This window comes from Haliaeetus albicilla, chromosome W, assembly GCF_947461875.1.
Source record: "Haliaeetus albicilla chromosome W, bHalAlb1.1, whole genome shotgun sequence".
NCBI classification, from domain to species: domain Eukaryota; kingdom Metazoa; phylum Chordata; class Aves; order Accipitriformes; family Accipitridae; genus Haliaeetus; species Haliaeetus albicilla.
Genome location: NC_091515.1, coordinates 16859462 through 16868726, shown reverse-complemented (window position 1 = coordinate 16868726; position 9265 = coordinate 16859462). Strand labels below are relative to the sequence as shown.

Here is a 9265-nt window from a genome sequence, read left to right as displayed (position 1 = left end):
AAACCATCTACCCTCAATTTGCAATTTTAAAATCGGCTGTTCCTGTGTTATTTCCTGTGACCACAATACAAAAGGACTCCCGGTGCTATCAAAGCTACCGTCGCCTCGATTATTTTGCACTTTTTGAGGTACCCAACAAGGAAGCAATATTAATTGAGCTATTTTTGTGTTTGCTGGAATTGTACATGGAATTTGCATGGAAGCTAGCATGATTTTAATTTCCCTGTGATAATCTGAATCAATAACTCCAGGGTATACAATTATTCCCTGTGTCGTAGCACTAGATCATCCAATTCTTAATCCTAACATGCCATCAGGCAAAGGTCCAAATATTGCAGTCCCCACAATATAAATCCTCTGTTCTTTTATTGAGAGGTTGGCTGCTGTTGCCAAATCCAGCCCGGCACTCCCTGTAGTTGTGGGCTGGAGGTCATAGATGGTTCTTGCGGGCTGCCTGTTTGTGTAGCAGTCCAATCGGTTAGTGGTGCCTCCACTGAATTCCAGACCCTGTTGGTTTGCGGGGCACTGGGTCTCGCGCCCCTCCTGTAGTTTCCCTGGAAGAGATTACCTTCCTTGTCAAATTTCGATTTGTGTTGATTCGCCCAATGATATCCTTTACTACAATGAGGGCACAAGTGATTTACAGGTTTATCACGATTGGATTTCTGTCATTTAGGACATTGCTTAGCCATATGTCCCAATTTTCCACAGTCAAAGCATTTCACAGTAATTTGATTAACATTTAGTTGCTGTGACAGTGCAGCAGCTAACATGTTAACTCTATGAGTCTCTGTCCCTACGTTTTGACATATCTTAATATATTGCCCAACGTCAGTAGCTCTTCCTCTAACTGATTTCAGTGCAGCCTGACAGTCTGTATTTGCATTCTCATAAGCCAATTGAAATAATAATACTTTTGCAGATTCCGGATTTTCTACCTGCTGGGTTATCACAGCTTGAAGGCGATCAATAAAAGATACATAGGGTTCCTGAGAGCCCTGTCGTATAGAGGCAAATGAAGTGGTACTTTGCCCAGTTTTGGGTACATGTCGTAAAGCCATGATTGCAATATGAGTGGCTTGATCGAAAACTTGCTTTGGCAAAGCTGCTTGTGCCTGAGGTGTAATGTAAGGGCCTGTTCCTTGTAACATGTTTTGATCTACAAGTATCCCTGATGACAAGTTCTCCATAATTTGTTCCACTGACAAATCTAATTGCCATACAGAATACTGAGCAGAAGTCAACACCGTTTTCATAAGCAATTTCCAGTCCCAAGGAGTCATAGTATAAGTGCCTCCAATTGCTTCCACTAGTCCCGTTGTAAATGAATTATGTAACCCATTTTCACGAATTGATTTCCGTAATTCTTTTATCATTTCATAAGGTAAACCGTCATGCTGTGGTGGATTATGGGGTTTGTATATAACAGGAAAAGTGAACATGGTATCTCCTTGCTGTAGAGCTTTTTCTCGACAGCGTTGCATCAAGCTATTGTATTTTTTCCCAAATCATTAAGTGAATCGTCACATTTAGCATCAAAGTCTCTTAAAGGCGGAGCTGAAGGCGTTATAGTTTTTTCTCCACACCGCTGTAAAACAGGAGCCACAGTATTAGACAGAGGCATAGAGTTAGAGGGATTAGTAGGAGAAGGAGATACAGGCAGTGCAGCAAAGCCAGGTTCCGTGTTAAGTTCTGCAAACCCTGGAGAGGGAGTACTAGGCAATTGGGGTGGGTGGGTGGGAGACGGCAGCAGCACGGCAGCAGCCGTGGCAGGTGCAGAGGCTGCGGGAGGCAGCGGTGGGGAAGGTGCGGCGGCCGCAGCAGGCTGTGGCGGCAAAGCGGGTGCGAAAGCGGCAGGAGGCAGCGGCGAGGCGGCGGGGACCTGTATGCGATGGTGAGGGTCGGCAACCCTGCGGAGCCCGTGCTGCCCACCCGCTGCCTGCCTGTCTGCCTGCCGGCAGGACGTGTGCATTAATGGTGTTAGTGCAGGCGGTGGTGGAAGTAATGAGGGATATAAATCCAGCTCTTTTTCAGAGTCCACCCTGCCTGATACAAAACAATTATTATCAGAATCAGAATCCTGCTCATTAGAGGCCTGCTTACAGACTGTCTCCTCAAAAGCAATATCAGGTTGTATTGGTATGATTTCTGTCGGCTGTAAATGCACCAGCGCAGCATAAATAAATCTCCATGTCATAATTAAATTTTCTGATACACCAAAGGCCAAAGTTTTTCACGTTTGTAAATGCTCCCCAACTCTTTCCCAACCCTTGCTATCAAAAAGTTCCCTTTGTGGGAAACCAGTTACAATTATCCTTTACCCATATTAAAAGCGAAGCAAATTGTCCCTCTGTTATTTTATACCCAGAAGCCTGTAAAATCTGCTGCAAAGTGTTTAAGTAGAGCTTATGCTCCTGAGAAACTGATTGCTCCATGCTACCGCAATCTCGCAACTCACCCGTTCCACAGGGGTTGCTGTTACCTATTTTCTCGGAGTCATGGCCACTTCTTCAGAACTCTCCCCGTTAGATTGCGTGGTCTCAGCAGTGAAGGGGAATCACCTCTTTTCTTCTTCTCTCAATCACGTCGTTTTTCTTCTCTTAATCGTGCCGGCTTCTTCTCTCCATCATGTTGCCGTCTTCTCTTGATCATGTCATCTTCTTCTCTTGATCACGTCAGGCTCACCATCTGCGGCGACTCAATCAAGCTCTCAAGCTCTCTGTGCAAGATTCCCTTTATTTCACTAAAAGATCAAACTTATATATGTTTCAACAAAGGTCTAGAAAGAACTAACGGCATACAGCCAATACTACTAACACAGGAGGGCATATCTGGCCCAGCTGGGATGTTTGCCAGTCCTCAGAACAGTTAAAGATAAAAACATTCCATAGACATACTCGTGACTGTCTTCAGCCACATCTTCCCAGGCCTACACAAGGCCATCCTCTAACCTGACCTTGTGAAACTAGTTCTTCAAAGGCTTGGCAAACATGCAGCACAACAAATTCTAACCGTCACTCTTGAAAACAAATGCCAGGTCTTCCGAGCTGCTCCCACACCTGTCACAATGCCACATGCAATAATTCAGAAGCTGTGCCCCTGTGTGTGAAAGCAGATTCTCTACTGATTTCAGTTGCAAATCAGCGTGCAATTTTCTCTGCAGTGACTCAAGTTCATTTCCAGTGGAGATCAGAAATTGGGATGATGATAGTGTTACTGATTTGTTATTGATTTGTTATTAGTTAGAATTAATCATATTCAATTTTAATAGGAATATAGAATTATAAGAAATATTTTAGCAAAAATTATATATCTATTGCATTTTACACATTTAACCAACAACCAACAGCTGCTGTGAGATCTTCTGTATAGCCCTGTACCAGGACCGGAGGAATTGGTTAAAATCATCTAGTAGGAACATTCAGAACTTAGATAACAAGCTTAAGATTTAAGATAATTTGGATATAGTGTTTATTTGTAGGAGTATATTATAACCTAGAAGAATGCATAAGATGTCAGAATTTCAAAATTAATGGGAACTGAGAAGAGTCAAATGAAGCAACTTGTAGTTATCTGCCAAGAAACAGTTAGTTACTTGCCAAGGGCCAAACTGCGCAGAATCACCTAAAGAAGGTCAAGAAGCGGACAAGTGAGGAAGACTATGAAAGACCACCAGAGGACTCTAGAAGACCACCAGAGACCTTCAATGCGCCTGTGTAAAGGACATTTACATATGCTAAGAACTTCCCAGAAATCTAATGAATATGCATAACATTTCCTGGAAATCTAATGAATATGTATGAATAAGTTCAATATAAGGTGTATGATTTTGGTGTTCAGGTGTGCGTGGTTTGTGAGAGGACTCACCTGCGCACCCGGCCGTCAATAAAGAAGTGTCTGCTTATCTACACTAAATTGGTGTTGATAAGTTCTTTATTCCGAGTTTTTTGGCAACAATAGCAAGGAAAAGAATGCAATACTCTGTTTTAGTTTGACACAATATGGCTGCTGCAGCACAAAGAAAGGTGTTACAGTTGTCACCGTGGAAATGTTAAAGTGCAGTACTTGTAAGATCTCTGTGGGAAAATAAAGGATTTTGTTTCTTGTATACATGTTACCTGATCAGAAAGTAACTCCCGAAACACACAAAGTATGTTTAGAGGAGACATTGTTTTTTTCTGCACAGGGTGCAAGGTGGAAGATTTCCACAAATTGAGCACACCTACTGAGGTTTTCAGTCCATACTTATACACTACAGACAAAACACCACGCCAATCTAATACATATGTTCCGCCTAACTATTGCATATTCATTATGTTGAGTGAGCATGATGCGTTGTTCTCTTGAGCAATCATCCCAGAGTCTTCTACACCTTTGCAGGGGTCTCTAGTGGTCTTCGGTGGTCTTCGGTGGTCTTCAGTGGTCGTTTGGGGAAGAATACCCCTACTCCTTTTGTCTTTTTATGGTCATGCATCATCTGAGGACACCAGGGTCTTTGTTTCTCTTGCCAACCCCTTGTTTCTCAATGGGGCAGGAGGATGTATGTTCTTAATTAGCAAGTCTGTGACTCTGAAATGTCCCTTATCTGGTGCCTTGACTATTATCCAAACACTCCTTAAGCATCCTCTATTGTAAGCAGAATCTTAAACTAGATAAGCTTTATCTTGAGTACACCTAATCTAAACAGTCCTTGAATAGCAAGCACATCACACTTCTCATGTTTTAGTTTGTTTTTTTTTTCTTTACGTTATTACCGCCTTCTTATTTGTTAATCAGTCTTTTGAAGGCTTGAGGCAACATACAGACTAGGATTTATGCATTATTTTCATAGCTGAATATTTTCACTGTCTTTCAATTTCCTTTCTCTGCTGTGTTACCAAAAAAGCTGGTCAAAGAAAATCTCTATGACTCAATTTTGGAGTTTTAGAAAGCAAGCATTCTTTATTGCAGTGCTGGGTGCATGAGGGATCACTCCACCTATCGTGCACACCATTACCTATGGCAAGCAAAAATTTATATTATTCCAGTCATACATATTCATATTATCATTTACATAGTGTCCACCCTTTGGTCACACGCAGTGTGGGTCATCTCTTTCTCCTAGTTAACTGGCCTTGGCAAGCTTTAATTACAAAAACTCAGCAGAACTCAAAGCTTATCATCAGGGCCTAAGGCACATCAGGCCCTAGGCCCCATCTGTTGGTGCCTCCAGCGCATACCATTGACAAAGCTCAAGGTTTTTCTTATCTAATTAGTACATACCAAAATTTTGAAGTTTTCAAGCAAGCAAAAGTTCATTAGTACAGCAATACAGTAAAATTTTCCTTCTCCTGCCTTTGTTCAAGGCATCAGCTGCAACATACTTAAAACTCCATACAAAAAAAAATGCATTAAGAAAAATCTGTGTTGTAAACTTTGACATTCCAACTTTGGAAATTATTAAATTATCCTTACTTTATAAACTTAATTTTGTCCCTGCATACATGGACTGATAGTCTTCAGTTGTATTGAGACACGTCAGTATAATTGCCAGTTTTTGCAAAGAACCTTAGCCTCATGTATGCAATGAGATTGACAGGACTGACTTTTTTATTTTATCCTCACTGTTCTTTGTGGAGAGCCCCTATCTTCTTTTTTTTTTTTTTTTATATACCCTGTTCCAAAGTCTGTATAACATTGTGAGTCCTGACCAGGAAAACAAATTGTTAGTTCCTTTGTTCGCTTTTCTGAAATGTTCAGTAATATAATATCCGAGGCCTTGACAAATGGTCTGTGTATTTATCTTTACAATGACCTGAACAGATAAAATGGTAGCAGTGCTTCTATTGTCAGATACAGGAAGATTAATGGCAGAAATATACATTAATTATTTTGGGTGCTGAATTTAAACACCAAGGTTCTGATTTTTCAATTTTGTGTTTTTATAGCACATTTTTACTCAAATCTCTTATCAACATCACTTACAAATGAAATTGTTCAACATTTCTACAAATGAGGCAATAAGGATGAGACCCACCTGGCTAAAGGCAGACACCTCTATTGTAGACATTACATTTGAGGATGTTGCACTAAGCACTCTTAATGGAAAGAGATCAGTATTCTTAGTGAATGACTTGTCTCATTCCAGAAGTTTGAATACTTAGTCTAACAAAACACTATTTACTTTTGTTCTTGCTCTTTCAATTAACAAATTGAATCAGTTCACCAAGGGCTCAGATGAGCACCCTAGCCAACACAACAAAAGCAGTAGGAGTGTGTGACCAAGAGCAAAAGGGAGGTGGGCATGCTGCTCATCCATATGTACGCTCTACCTTTATCCACACACAAATCGGAGAGGCTGCTGTAACTTCAAGACTACTGTGAGACACTTGGGAGCTTAAGAGTGATTCTAATTGAAACATAAGGAAAAGATATTTAAGGTTTGATTCTTAAAGTCACCCTTAAGTCTTTAGAGTGGTAGATCATATTAAACAGCATTGTAAACAAAGTACTGTGAGAATTCCTCATAGCAAGAAGAACTCTCTTTGTTAGGACGAGCATCAAGCTATATACCATAATTATGTTATATCAATCTTTTTATGAGCAAAAGTTCCTCCTCTTTCCTAGACAACGTAGAACTTGACTCCTTTGCATTCAGGAAAGGATATCACTATCTTTTCTTTTCATCAGTTAGACTAAGCTGAAGACATGTCCTCTGTCTCTTTCTCTCATGAATGATTTGTGTGGAGCATGAGAGCCACATGGACAATATTTTTGGGGGAGGGGTTGCTGGTTTTTTTAAAGGAAGGTTTTAAGACAGCCTGGTTATATCATGTTGGGAAGAGATAATGAATACTACTAGATCAATACTCTACATTTCCAAATGTCATAGAATGTGGAGGTCAGTTTATACAGAGGAGAGATGTCTACTCTTTGCAGTGTTTCTATGGGGATCAGAAAGTCTTGAGAATAGCAGTGTTAAAGAGGACAGCATAGTTCTTTTACTTTGATTTATTCATGGAGTTATTAATAAAACAACAATACAAGTTGAAAATTTACCAGAAATTATAAACTTCATAAGCTGACGATTTCTAATGGACAATACCTTTCTGGAAAATTAGATGTCAGTGGAAACCTGTAATGGAATACAGAGTCTTTCACCTGTGTTGGAGATATGCAAGAAACAAAACAAAGGATGCTACTTAACCCCTGTAAGGAGTTAAAGAGGCGTGACCCTGAGAGAAGGGACCACCCAGATAAACATAAGGGAAACTCTACTACTGATAAAATCAAAGAGCTACTTGAACTTTGAGTGAACTACCCTAATTAACATAGTAAAAACCCTGCCCTGGGGTAGGGAAAACCCCCTACCAACAGAAGCCCCTTCCTCACTGAACATGTGCAGTAAAAAAGGAGGACGTTGTGACTTTAAGTAGAGACGAGGCTCACAAGAACCAATAGGAGCAAGGGGGACTGAGCGAAACTGTAAAAGTAGTGATAACTGTTGCATGGGATATATAAATGTTCTCCGTGTGTTAACCAGGGTGTGCTAGCTTTGTGGAGTTACCACCTGGCACCATCTCTGTGCAGACATGAAATAAACAAATATCTCGGCTCTGTGTGTTATTGGCTCTTTGCACACCAGGTGAAGAACCCCGTTTTGGGACAACACCTGTACATTGTAAATTTTAATTCATCCCTCATGAATAGTGTGCAAATACTTGATACATGTTTGATTTTGGTAAAATAAGCAATAAATCCATGGAAGTTGATAACACATAAAAAAGAACATTGTATATACTTAAGAAATGGATTCAGAAATTAGTTGATTATTAACCTGTACAGAATATACAAATTGAATCCTAAACTGCCAAATCGGTAGTCAGTATGCTACAGAAGTAAGGCATATTAACAGCACCTAAAATTTCTAAAATGTCTTTATTTCGGCATTGCTACCTTGCTATTCTAAATATAGTAGCATCTGATATTCAAGGAAGATGTTAATTTTGAGAGATGAATAAACAGAATTGTTCTGCTGTGTAACTACATCAGTATGTCATTAATGTTGTTTAATGAGTAACATTATATACAATGACACTGACTATCTATGGTTAAAGACAGGATTTAATAAGAACTCTTGATTTTTAATTGCTTATATTTATCAGCTACTTTATGCCCTTAAATAATTTTTCTGTCAGAACAATATAATTTTTTTACAACATGATTATTGAAATTCAATCTATAGGATCTTTCTGGTTTTGTCATTAGGATGTATGCCAAATAAATATCAGGCTTCTTGGCCAGTGTTGGAAATTGGGTGCTGAGCTGAATGGACCCAGTGTGGCTATTCTAATGGCTCTATGATATGTAAGGGGGACAACAGAAGGTCTTCATGAAAGATTCTCTGGGGTATTTAATGAAATAAAGGTAAGAAAAATCTGTAGGAGTCAATTACAAATGGGGTCTTCAAGAGCAGCAGTATGAAGTCCCAGGTTTCAATAGTAAAAGTGTGTATTGGCAGAGTTTAAAGAGCTAATTGAGCATATGTTAAAACCAGATTAATCTTTGTAAGGCAAATTTAAGGATAGAATATGACAAAATATAACAAAGTCAAGCCAAGTGTATGCCATTAGTGAATATTTGTCTCACTCCTTTGAACCTGCGATCTTCTCCAGCATCTATGTTTGATAAGTACCATATAAAACCATTTTTGTGATCCCCATATGTAACAGATGGACTTGTGATATGTCTATGCAAATTGTGCAGTGCTATAAGAGCTTGTTCTTATTCACAACTTTATTATATGACCCTTATGTTAGGTATTTTTGTTTGTTTTGGCTGAGACAAACATATGCACACCTCTTAAGACACCTAGCATACTTTCTCAGATCACTGTCAGTCAGAGTACATTCAGCACTTAATAAAAAAATATGAGCACATTTTTGGACAATTCCTGCAATAATCTTTATAAGTAAAACAGCAGTACATTTTTGAGGAAATTCATCCTCTAAAAGATAAGAAGGACAATCAAATATTCATAAATCAGTAAGAAAAGAATTCAAATAACCCTTATATTCCTGGAGTTCTTTTGCTTGTCTTCTGAGAGGTAAAATAGTTGCCAGTATTCAGCAGTCAGGGAATGCTCAACAGCAAGATTTAGAAGAGTTAAACAAATAAATATATATAAAGGGAAGATCTTTGAAACAATTAAAAGGGGGGGGAACTTTGTCCAATCTATGTATATATAAAAGAAGATTCTTAAGTATATAGTTCTGGGCCCCACAAT

At 39.2% G+C, this 9265-nt stretch overlaps 1 long non-coding RNA gene across 1 annotated transcript in view; it reads right to left on the bottom strand.

The window, feature by feature from the left end:
• Positions 1-275: 275 nt before the first annotated feature.
• Positions 276-9265, bottom strand: part of LOC138683503 (uncharacterized) — a 92055-nt gene continuing 83065 nt past the window's right edge. The window contains exons 2-3 of the long non-coding RNA XR_011323011.1: positions 2459-2733; positions 276-554 (exon numbers count right to left, since the gene is read on the bottom strand). This is a non-coding gene — a long non-coding RNA (uncharacterized lncRNA). The remainder of the gene's footprint in view (positions 555-2458; positions 2734-9265) is intronic.